The sequence below is a fragment of the Pituophis catenifer genome, unplaced genomic scaffold (assembly GCF_029215685.1).
Source record: "Pituophis catenifer annectens isolate HBS135680 unplaced genomic scaffold, rPitCat1.0.hap2 SCAF_1, whole genome shotgun sequence".
In the NCBI taxonomy this organism is placed as follows: Eukaryota; Metazoa; Chordata; class Lepidosauria; order Squamata; family Colubridae; genus Pituophis; species Pituophis catenifer.
The window spans coordinates 77,709,161-77,720,807 of NW_027256881.1; positions in this window are offsets into that span (position 1 = coordinate 77,709,161).

Consider the following 11,647-nt stretch of genomic DNA (forward strand, 5'->3'; position numbering starts at 1 on the left):
TCCCAACAACCAGTGTTCCCTCCCCCAAGTGTGTTTCACCTATCCTTGAAGGGGCAGAAAACTACACTGGAATGTAATTGACTGTTTCCGTTGCCCATTTTCATTGTGCTTTTTACCTTGATAATATACACAATAAATAGAAAACGAATACAAGTAAGATACCCATATAATTCCGTTCAAATTAAAAGCCACTAAGATAATTTTTTAAAAAAATATTTTTAAAATAATTTTCACAGGAGAATGTTATATTAAATTTTACAAACCTTTACATTTGGATAGCAATATTTCCATGCATAAACACAAACTGATTACCTAAATTTTAATTTTATAGCACTTTTATTGTGAAGTTCCTGGATTATTTCATGAAAGGATGAAAATCAATTTCATCTTTTAATAACTCAACCAGTGATTGTTACAAAAGAATAAAAATGTCATTTCTCTATTTCTCTATAAATTGCAATTAAAACATTGAAAATCATATGAAATACGTTTAATAGTATTTTTATGAAGAGAGGGACCAATGAAGACAAAAGTGTTGAAGACACACATAGATCATAATGTCCTGATGGGCAATGCAACCCCAGTCAGAACCATTGACAGAAAATGTCAAAATGTAAGGAGACCTAGAGTCCACAGTGGCTCAGCATACAAGGGTTGAGTTTAAGCCGGGTTCTCCTTACCCATGTTCCCATAGACTCCAAACACCGGAAAGAACTTTTACAACATCATTTTGTTGGCCAGGTTTCGAGACATACCACTGGGTATTATCAGCTTTACCTGAGTTCCACATAAGTGATGGGACGTACTATGTCATGATATTATGTGTTCCCTTTTGGACACCTATGTTGTTGTGATAGACTTCATTTCAATGCCCCTGTCTTAATTGTTCAAGTTACTTTAATTCTCAAGTTTTCTTACGTTGACCTTCATTGTCTTTGGGCTATATTCAAGACTGGTATGGACAGGTGAAGGTAGTAGTACCTCCTTATGCTAAATAGAACTGGAGTGTCCCTCCAAAATACATAGTAAAAACCAAATTGCCTAATTTCTTGGAACTCTATCCTGATACCATCATGTTCCCATAGACTCCAAACACTGAAAAGAACTTTTACAACATAATTTTGTTGGATAGGCTTGGAGACATACCACTGGGTATTATAAGCTTTACTTGAGTTCCACATTAGCGATGGGACGTACTATGTCATGATATTATGTGCCCTTTTGGACACATATGTTGTGATAAGAGTTCCAAAAGGATCAGAAAGTTAAGTTTTAGGCTATGAATAACAGAGCTAATTAATTCATTCAGCAGGCATACAATAGGTATTAGTAGGAAAAATGATTGTCCTTTTTGCCTCCCTGATCCAGTCATGGCAAGCAAAAGCAACTGAAAACAAGTCTGCTTCAGTTGCAGCATCTTTGTTGTTTCCATTTTTTGTCTGTGTGTTTTTGCAGTTTGCCTTTGAGGGTGAAAGAGGAATGCTAGTACCAATAGAAGACAATATTTGTAGCTCACGGTTAAACTGTGAGGTCTTTAGTGCTCTTGGTTATTTTTTTGCAGATGTTTCTTTGGGTAATGAAAGCTCGGGGCACCAAATACCCCCTCAGGAATGCCAGTGCAATGCAAAAGGCTCAACCTTTCTCTGTCTTACACATAGTATCTTTGACTCCGATTGGGCTACCTCATTCTTTTTTAATATTAAAATAAAAGTGGGGGGAAAAAACAGAATATGTCAGTATCAGGTGGCCAATGAACACAAAGATCACTGCAATGCCAACCAACAATAGAAGTTGTTTTCACTGGCCAAGTGTGGTCTATTGTCTTGGTTAGTATAGGTTTGAAGGATAAGTACTGTTAATTATGATTACTACACAAAACATGACTTAGATGCATTATCAATATTACTGATCACCTTGACCAAAAATATTTCCTCCATATCCTTACTATATCTGTCCTGCTCACCTAAAGAAACACTCAAGTTCATTATTACAAATTTGATGGGCCATTTAACTATCAAGTCCTATTTCCTGCTCTATCCATGGTGGTGATCCAGTCTTCATTTCAGCACATCCAGCAAGTGTAGCTTCATTGTCTCTCTCCGTTATTTTATGATATACTAGCTGATTACCCGATGTTGCCCGGGTATTTATTTATCCCAATCTTGTATTAGACAGGAAAAGGAATGAATTATATCTTTAGTGTCAAATCAAAGCAATTTTATTTACAGGGTTTTAAAAGTATAAGCACAGTATACAAATTATAAAGTAAAATATTATTCAAATTAAGTATAATATTAATTTAAAAAAAACTTGATTATAAACAACATTTTTAGTTTCACCTCCAAGAGCAAGAATAAATAAATTCTGTGATGAACCCACCCTTGAGCAAGCAACATAAATTTATCCGTGGGAGAAACGTGGTGATCTCAAATCCACTCCACAGTACTTAATAGACTGAACCTGTGGCTTATTGATCATGATTGAGAATGCAAGTGTCAATTTTTTTTCAAATGTTTTTCAATTTTTTTCCCAGAGAGTAAGTCATCTGTGTACCAAGTTTGGTTGAAATTGCTTGAGCCTTTCCAGAGTTATGCTGGAAAACACACACACACACACACACACCGAGGGGTGTTAGCCAGGGGTGAAATGCTCCTGGATCGGACTGATTCGGTGATCCGGTAGCGATGGCGGAGCAAAGCTCCACCCACCCACCCAGGTGTCATTACTTCCTGCGCATGTGCAGAAGGTTTTGCTTCCAAAACCGGTAAGGAAGGTAAGTAGATTTCATCCCTGGTCTTAGGGGTGTCTTATCCCCACAGTATTTTTTTCCAGAGAGTAAGTAATCTGTGTAGCAAGTTTGGTTAAAACTGCTCAAGGCGTCAAAGAGTTATGGTGGAATACGCTATGCGCAGAAATAGGAGGCTTGGGAAGCTAAGTAGAACAGTGAGGAGGGGGAAAAGCTGTGCCACGCGATTTAGATTTATTAGAAAGCAGGATTTCCTGCTTTCTAGTGATTTTAAATTGCACGTCACAGCTTATTGTCGGAAATACCGATTTGGACCAACCAGCAGCTTTTTTTAACTACTGGTTTGCCGAACCGGTAGCTTTTATCACTACCGGTTCGCTGGAATCATTGCGAATCGGTAGGATTTCACCACTGCTGTAAAGCCTACAAACTTGAAATTTGCCACGTATGTTCGGCTTCTAGGTGCTCACTAATAAAGGATTTTTCAAAATGACCATCAGAGCATTAGTATTTCCTATATTATTATAAACATGCTCTGATGCTAAGGAGTTCTACTCCCCCTCCCCACCTGAAAAGAAATCTGTTCCAAATGCAAAACACAAGGAGAGGAGAGGAGTTTCAGTTTCAGTTTTACTTTCACAGCAGCAAGCAGGGGATAGGATAGGCTTCTGTGGGGCAAGGCTGATGGAGAGAAGCGGATAGGATAGGGGAGGCTTCTGTGGGGCAAGGTTGAGGGAGAGAAGGGGATAGGATAGGGGAGGCTTCTGTGGGGCAAAGCCTGAGGGAGAGAAGGGGAGAGGGAAGGGCGATCGTAACTATTAATTAATTTTCAAGCTGTAAGTGTCGATTTATCAAGCCCAATCACATAGTTTCGTAGCGGAGCACAGGTATTCAGCTAGTATTCCAAAGAACAATGGAAATTTCTTAGCAGAATGGCATGCTGATTCTGCTAAGAGTCACCTGTTTTCCAGAAGTTAATCCTCCAAAGTGAAAACTATTTGTGAAGTCCCAAGGGAAAATTTGTTTCAAGCTCAAGCTATGTCCAGAACATAACAAACCACTTCTAGTTTGGGGGATTGACTTCTGGGAAATTGCCAATCCGTGCACAGAATTTGATTAACACTATCCGGAAAGAAACTAGAGCATTCTGGAATTATCAAGAACATTCCACACATAAAAATTTAGATTTTGCACACCCAAAATACATATACCACTCCATTTCTTCTGATAAATAAAGCTATAAGCCAACTATATAAGACCAAGCACCAACATTTACTTTAAACTGTATGCTTACTTTACTGTATGCTAGCATCTTAAAACTAGGAATCATTTTGGCTTAGGATGCTGAATGTTCATGCCCAATTCTGATTCAACAAGATTAAGCAAAAATGCATAAAGCAAATCAATACTCTGATGTTATCAATTGTATGCATACTTACCACTTCAATTTTTTGCGATTTGGATTCACTTGCGCTTCATTGTGAAATGCTCTGAGCTTTACAACAAGATCTATAGCATCTTGAGGAGCATTAACTGCTAACATATTTGGAATAACAAGAAGAGACCTTGCAAATTCGCCTATAGCAAGCTGTTCCTGTGATCCCTAATTCAAACAAGAAAAATTCTATTAATATCTGGGTTAATCTTATATATATATATATAAAAGGATCTATGTATGTATGTATGTATGTACCGTATTTTTTGGAGTATAAGACGCACCTACTTTTTTTGTTTTGTTTTTTTTAATAAAGTTTTTTTTTTATTTTTTAGACAAACACATGCAAACATACAATGTATTTTCTTTGAACAGAGTATTTGGCTGGTTCACAAATTTAAACAGTGTTTAGTCATTTCAATTAAATTTACAATTTCTATATTTCCTTTTTGCCATATTTATTCCTCATCTATTTTTTTTAAAACCAATATTACCCTTCATCCTCATCTCTAATCTTAATCAATTTTTCCCTTCTATTCTATATTATACCCCTTCCTATTGTCATCTATTTTTATCTCCATCCTCACATTGGTTAATTATGTAATATTACAATTGTTTAATACAAATTCAATATTTTAATATAAATCAGTTATAAAACTAACTTTTTTTGTATATTAATCAATATGAACATGAATATTCCAATTATTTCCAGGCAATCCAATTTCTTACAAATCAATTATATTTACCAATAATAATAAACCAAATAATTTCCCCATATATTCCTCTAAATCACAATTTAACCATTTCTGCTTTCAACACAATATACAATTAATAGTATCTCAATTATTACAATGTCCTAGTTAAATAGAGCTTTCCCCTTATGTTACTCATTTTCACATCTTAAACTCTCCCAATAACCCAAATAGTTTTGCCCATATAATCCTCCAAATCACAACTTAATCATTTCTACTTTCATCACAATATATAATTAAAAATATTTCAATCGTTACAATTTCCCTAATTAAATTTTAAAATGTTCTAGCTGTTATCCAAGCTACAACTTAATCCTTTTTACTTTCACCATCATATACCAAGGTATTTCAATTGTTAGTTTATACTTATTCATATTTCTAAAAAAAATAAAAAAATAAAAACTTATCATTGTCGAGATTTCAAAAATACAAAGACAAATATTCCAATTATTATTCATTTCATTTTTACAATCATGATTTCCCATTTATTTCTTACTACTATTCATATTTCAATTCTAAATATGTATAACATCTTTCTCTTTCATTTCTTTTTCTTTTTCTCCCTTCCATTTTTATTTTTGCCTTTTTCTTTCTTTTTCTTTTGTGTTTTAAAATCTTGAACTCTCCTCTTTTGCCCTAAATTTCCCATTGTTTGCACCTACCTTTTTTGGTGAGGAAAAAGAAGAAAAAGAAATCTCCCTCTGCCTAATTTTGCCTCCTTGCAACAAACAGTAAACAGCCTGCTTTACTGTCAGTTTCATTTTCAGCATAGCCTGATTAGCACAAGGAAAAAAAAATCTGCTCCAGCAATTTACTTCCTTGTAGCAAGCAGCAGAGCCCTGTGCAAATCAGCTGAGAGCAAATCAGCTGAGTCGGGAGGCCGATCTAATCAACTTGTGCTAATTAGCCTATGGTGAAGCTGAAAGGGGCTGTTTTTTCTTGCTGTTTGCTTGCAAGGAGGTAACTGCTGCTAGGCAGAGGCCAAAGGGTGGGGGCCAGTGGGTGCACAGGGCTACATTCGGTGTATAAGATGCACCTAAATTTTCACCCCCTTTTGGGGGGTAAAAAGGTGCGTCTTATACTCCAAAAATACGGTATTTATGGAACAGCTCGAGCAATTTCAACCAAATTTAGTACACAGATGACTTACTCTCTGGAAACAAATACTGTGAGAGTAAGACACCCGATGTGTGTGTGTCTGTGTCTGTGTGTGTTCCACCATAACTCTGGAACGCCTCCAGCAATTTTAATCAAACTTGCTACACTGGTGACTTACTCTCTGGAAAAAAATACTGTGGAGGTAAGACACCCCGGTGTGTGTGTGTGTTTGGCACATAATGCACATGCAGCGTGCATCCGGTGCACATTGCGCATGCACACATAGCATACATTTGGAATGCACTGCATGTGCATGCACAGCACACGCTTGGTGTGCACTGCACATGCACAGGCAGGAAACCAGTGGCAAACCAGGGAGGATTTCATCACTGCTTTATGGTCCTGGAGATTTTGTGATGATTCATGAGTGGTATTTTGCTTTTATATATATACATTGTTTTAATGCTAAATTTTACCTATTCTTAGTATATATTACGGCTTCTACTCTGTCAAACATTCTGGCACCGGAGGTGAGATCTGCCCCCACCTTTCTGGCCTTCTGGAATGGCCTTACAACATGGCTTTGTCAGATGGCTTGGGGCCCCAATGGGGATGCTCTCCACTGGAGGTGGTTTACAGTGTAAGAGAAAACTTCAAACACACCCCTGCTGTCCACCCCCTTGATTTTAAGTCTTCTTAATTTTAACTGTTTTTATATTTAGCTTTTTTACCGTTTTGTAAGCTTCCCAGAGTTGCTTTGTCAGTGAGATTGGCAGCATATACATTTAAGCAATAAAAGTATTGCTTTTATTTTTTGATGTCCTTTTTGGACTACAATGCCAAGATATGTTCCTTTGGAAGTGCTACTAGAAGTCTACAGCTCAACTTCTTCTTCTTCTTTTTTGCCATTTTTGAGGGAGGCGGACTTAGAATTAGGTATAATTTTTGAATGCTTTTTTGTGTTTTTCTTCAGTTTAATGTACTTTCTATCTGATCCTTTGAATTCTTCATCCAAGGCTTTACTTGCACACCACACTCCAATAATTCATGTTTCTTCTACTAAATCCACACAGTACCAATTGAATTAGAAAAATGTCCCCATCCCTTTATTCTTCACCCTTAATAAAATCAGATTGCTAAAACCAGAACAGATGATTTTATGACTTATCTTTAAATTGCTCAACAAACCAACTTGAGGCATTTGCTGCAGTCACGGTGCCTGCCCCATCAGTTATGAAGCAAGGTTTCAACTTTGACACTGTTTCTAGGTTGCACCCATGGTGAGGATGTTCATCAGGTTTAACTTCTGTGGAGCCAGTGGAAAAAAAAAATTTCAGCAGTGGCGCTTTCTGCTGGTGAAGAAACGGAGTGAGAGGCGCGGAAGCCACTGCCATGGTGGCTGCCCCCCATGCACGGACGGGACAGCCCGTAGTGCTTTTCCTTCAGCCTGGTGGGTGGCGCTTACCCGGATGGGCTAGTGCGGGTCGCCCTTCATCTTGCCGAAGAGCAGGTCGCTGTACTTGTAGCTGTGCCGCTGGCCGGAGCGGAACATGGCACAGGTGGAGAGACCGATGCAGCCCCTGCTGAGGCTGCCCTGGCCAAGTGATCGCCCCACCTCCCCAGCAACAGACGCGGCAGGGCCGCCTTGCCTGTCTTCACCACCTCCGAGTGTAATAAGTTTGAAGGTACATTTTTATCAACTTTGTTAGAAATGTAAAAAGGCTAAGAAATACTGGAATCAGATATGTACCTTGATTCAGAGAATTCTTGGAACGCAGAATTGAAACCAGATATTTTTCTTTTAGAATTGATGGATACATGTCTTGAAAAAAATGTGTCTGTTTTTATTTTTAACATCAGCAAGATTTTTTGTATGCCACAGGGATGGAAGGACATACAGATCCCGGCAACGGAAGAACTTATGGTGAAATGAAATGAAGATGGCGAAACATTTTGATCAAAGAAAAGACTGTTATCTAACTTTGTTTCTACTTGGAAACCACTTTTGGATTTTTTCCTTGAAACCAGGACAAATGAAACTTTGATTTTGGCATTTAACGATCAGAACTGTTTTATGATTATAGTAATACTGTGTGTTACTGTTAGTCTTGGAGTAAGAGGTCACAGTATGTCACATGTGTATCTCTACCAAAGAAAGTGGGAAGTCGTTTGTTCCCTTGACTTTTTCTTTCCTACTTCTTTACTTTTCTCTTTCTTACATTTTATTCTTTGTTGAAGGTTTTGTGCTTCTAGGAGCAATGTGTGTGATCGCAGCTGTTTCTTTCTTTTAACTGCCAGTGGGGGTGTGAACTGATTGGGTGGGAGCTTGGCTGTGTTCTGATTGGGTGGAGGTGTGTTCTGATTGGTTGGGGGTTTGGCTGTCCTCTGATTGGATGGGGTGTGTTCTGTTTAGGTGGGGGCTGGGTTGTGTTCGGGTTAGTCTGAGTAGCAGGGGGAAGTTTTTAGTAAATTCGTTAAAAATTATTTTAGGATTTGTGGTTGCTACAAATTATACATCCTGGGATTACTCTTGAATTCAATAGTTCTCTTATTGCTTGATGGAAAACTACTGGTTCAGGCTTTTCCAATTCAAAGGATCTGTGAACATGGCTAATTCTCTATTTAAGGCCACTTTAAGGATTTCCATGAGCTGCACTGGCTCTCTATTGGTCTCCGGTCACAATTCAAGGTGTTGGTTATTACCTTTAAAGCCCTACATGGCTCAGGGCCAGGTTATCTTCGAGACTGCCTTCTGCCGCATAGCTCCCAGCGACTGGTAAGATCCCAGAGTTGGTCTTCTCCGGATCCAATGTCGGCTGGCGGGCCTGCGGGGGAGGGCCTTCTCTGTGGCTGCCCCAGCTCTCTGGAACCAGTTACCTCCTGAGGTCCGGACCATCCCCACCCTATTGGCCTTCTGAAAAGTGGTGAAGACCTGGCTTTTCCAGCAGGCTTGGGGCTGTTGATCTCGCTCTTGTGATCTGGCGAGATCCGGACATGAATGGTGTGAATGAGTTTTTAATGTTTTTAATTTTTCAATGTCTTTTTATAATGATTTTTTAAAATGTATTGTGAGCCGCCCTGAGTCTTCGGAGAGGGGCGGCATATAAATTTAATTAATTAAATTAAATTAATTAGAGTATAGGTAGTCCTCAACTTGTGACCACAATTGAGCCCAAAAATTCCATTGCTAAGCAAGGTACTCAAGGGAGTCATAACCCTTTTAATAATCATTTTTGACATGATTAAGCAAATCACTACAGTTGTTAAATGAAACATGTGGTCATTAAGCAATTATGGCTTCCCCCACTGACTTTGCTTGTCAGAAGTTCCCTAGCAAGGTTGCAAATTACAATCCCAGGATCCCAGGACCCTGCCATTATTGTAAATACACGATAGTTGCCAAGCACACAAAGTTTGATCACATGTCTGTGGGGACGCTGCAGCAGTCATAAGTGTGAAAAGTGGCCATGTCACTTTTTTCTGTGCCATTGTAACTTTGAATAGTCATTAAATGAATGGTTGTAAATCTAGGACTACCTCTACAGCATGGATTAAGTTCCATTTAATGAGATAAAGAGATTTTTAATAACTGGAGGTTTTTTTTAGGTTAGCAGGACAGATATACTAAGGATTACATGGAGGAAATACTTTTGTCTGAGGTGATCAATAATATTGATAATGCACACTAAGTCATGTTTGGGCACTAATCATAATTACAGTACTTATTCTTCAAACCTATACTAATCAAGACAACAGACCACACTTGGCCAGTGAACCAACGAATTTTGTTGGTTGGCATCGCAGCGACCTTTGTGTTCATTGGCCACCTGATACTAACATGTTGCGTTTCCCCACCCCATTTTTATTTTAATATTTAAAAAAAACGAGGTAGCCCAATCAGAGTCAAAGATACTATGTGTAAAACAGAGAAAGGTCGAGCCTTCTGCATTGCACTGGCATTCCTGAGGGGGTATTTGGCGCCCTGAGCTCTCATTACCCAAAGAAACATCTGCAAAAAAATAACCAAGAGCACTAAAGACCCCACAGTTTAACCGTGAGCTACAAATATTGTCTTCTATTGGCACTAGCATTCCTGTTTCACCCTCAAAAGCAAACTGCAAAAATACAGACAAAAAACAGAAACAATACTGATGCTGCAACTGAAGCAGACTTGTTTTCAGTTGCTTCTGCTTGCCATGACTGGATCAGGGAGGCAAAAAGGAAAATCACTTTTTCTACCTAGTTCTGATGTATGCAGTGCCATTAAGTAAAATGATTACAAACCTACAAATATAAAAATAAATGATATGGCTATCTCCATATCAAAGCAAGCATAACTATATCAACACATATCAGGCAAACCATTTTCTATATTTCACAAGAAAGTTCTTACTCATGGGCATTTATAATTAATTCTGATTACCATAAGATGAACATGTTAAAACCTGTTATATAGTAGCTCAAATTATTTCTCCTCTTTGTACTTCAGTTTGCTGACAAAACAGGTCTTAAATAAAAGCCTTCCAACTTAAAGTCCCAATTTGCAGTATATAACCTTATTTTTCACACTGATTTGATTAAGCGATTAAATGAGTTAATTTACTGCCACATAATAGCATTTATATTACCTAAGTAGGGAGACTACATTATTTGAATTTCAAAGTTTGCTCTTTATAGCCTAGAAACACACACATGCGCACACACACACTTTTGATTTTAGAAATATAGAATTCAGAACTTGCAAAGAAAGTGCTTGTAAAAATAAATGGATTGGCATGTTTAAAAAGTGGAATATCCTTGCCTTTTTGCAGAAAGCAATGCTACAGACTTATACTACACTCAGGTGGCAACTGGCTACTGCATCTAGAATATAAAAATATGGACAATCATTAGCTGACAGTGAAAAAAAATACAGGAAACAAAACCTCTTTACTGCTAATTAGTGATTGTCTAGATTTTTGTATTTTACATCTACTAACATTACTTGAGAAGATCTTTAATTTAGATCAAAGGATTTGGGGTATTTCTTTATTGACCACACTGAAAGTATACAGAAGCTCTAATTTTATAAAACAGAATGATTTGGACTGATTCTTCTGTCAAAAGTCATAATGCGAATATAGGGTTTACTGCAAGAGGCTTCTTATATTTTGCTGTATCATCATCTGGAATGATAAAAAGAGTATGTGCAGTTATAAGGAAGTATGTAGAATTAGAAAAAAATCAACGTTTGCTGTACCCCAACCGGTGCCGACTTCTCCAGAAAAACAGAAACTTTAAAAGTATGGCTGCTTTGTTTACACAACTTTATCAGCTTAAAAAAAAAAACAATTACGCTTCCCACAAGTTGTTTACAACCCTTCCCGTCAAAACCCCTTGGTGTACTACTTTGTGCGAACCTACCTATTGGTGTTTGATAAACATGACTGATTCTTTAGCATTATAAACCCAGTTAATCCCAGTTCAACGTTACTCAAACGATTAGTGCAGTACTGGCCACCAATATCCTGCAGAAAAATATTTTGGAAGTAATGGCTCATCATTCCTGAAACACTTGATTAATAGTTTTCCGGCTGTTTCAGAACGACAAAAACATGCAAAACTCTGAATTACAAA